Source organism: Halyomorpha halys, unplaced genomic scaffold, assembly GCF_000696795.3.
Source record: "Halyomorpha halys isolate HHAL.00 unplaced genomic scaffold, Hhal_1.1 Scaffold412.1, whole genome shotgun sequence".
NCBI classification, from domain to species: Eukaryota; Metazoa; Arthropoda; class Insecta; order Hemiptera; family Pentatomidae; genus Halyomorpha; species Halyomorpha halys.
Window position 1 is genome coordinate 148,401 of NW_027113304.1, and position 1,602 is coordinate 150,002.

The following is a 1,602-nucleotide window of genomic DNA, read 5'->3' on the forward strand; positions in this document are numbered from 1 at the left end:
AGGATTCGTTCCTAGCAAAAATAGAACATTATCTTAAGATATCGAATGAATCAAAAATATGTTTGAGAAGTTAGAAGAATGAAGTTCACCTGTATTAGAGATTCCTATAACTTTTATAAAAGTTATTTGGTTTCAGTTTAGGAGCAGCTTCAAGAACACATCTTGTTTAATTGAAGTAGTATCTTTCTGTAAGGTGACCAGAATTTCACCACCTAACTTCTATAATATTCCTATGGCGAGAATAAATTTGTTACTGATTGGGGTTAAGCTGCCAACCGAGGAATGTTATTAACATTAGGACGCTATCATAAAGTACTTATAAAGTATTAGATAAGATTGAAAGATATCGGAGCCTAGAGAGATAGAGTTCCAGGGAATAGAGGCACTCGGAGAGCTGACGCGACTCAGTGCTATCGCTCTAGGTCCTGCTGAGTCCGCAAACTGTCGCGGTGTAAACTAAACATCGGCCATTATACGCACCACGGGGAGGAGTCCAGCCTAATATTACATATCAACTTCACAATGTAACTTGATCGTCTGCGTTGGCTCTTTTCTTTTGTCCTAGAAAACAAAGAAAGGAGTACAACCCTAGAACACAATGCACAGGATATCTGATCATCACGAAGCTGAAAATTTCCGAAACAATTCTTACTTAAATAAAAAGAATAGACCATATACCAAAAAATCAGTGGGATATTTGTCTCCAAACCCAGTATGTAAAAAATATTTTGCCCGGTATATAACCTGAAGGATTTAGCTTAAACATTCATAATAAGAGTTTTAGATCGTAAACAAATGACAGGTGAGAACTTTTAATCAATGAAAAATATTTCTAGTAAAAACGAATAACGTGACTGAGAAAGGGTGAAAAACTATAATTATTCCAATTAAATATCATTTAAAGTATTATTACTTTCGATAAAAAATCCAAAATTAAATATTTTATTCATCCCTCGTTTTCACTACAAGAAGTTTAAAGGAGAAAACGAGTTTAAATGGTTATAAATAGACGAGTAAAAATAGTTGTACCAAAAAGTAAGTGTAAATTAATTTCTATCTATGTGTATGTAATATCTATGTAATTTTGTGAAAATACCATAATTCAAAGTTAACCTTTCTGTGGAGGTTCTTTGGCCTAATATGGCAGATATTTTCAAAATGGCCGGCATATATTTTTAAGTTTGTTTACATTCATTTTGAGCTCAATGTCCCACATGTTGCCGATTTGGCTAGTACAAGATACCAATCCTTCCAAGATAAACTTCCCAACCACCCAAACCCACTTGTTCCTTACCTGACTTCTCCTTCATTACCTGATAATTCTCCTGGGTGACTGAAATGAAGATCTCCTCCAGAAATGTTATGGGAGTTCTACCAATGGGTAGATTCACCACTTCTTTATATGCCCTTTTATCACTAACAGCAAATTTACATGTAGTGTATTTTTATATAGTTGTAAATAACAATAAATAAATAAAATATATAAAAAAAAAGTTTGTTTACAATAGCTACAAAAATATACCAAGTAGTGAAATATCATTTTAAACAATTTTATATAGCATTTAATGAGCTTCAACTTGGGCACCAATATGGTCTGTTGAA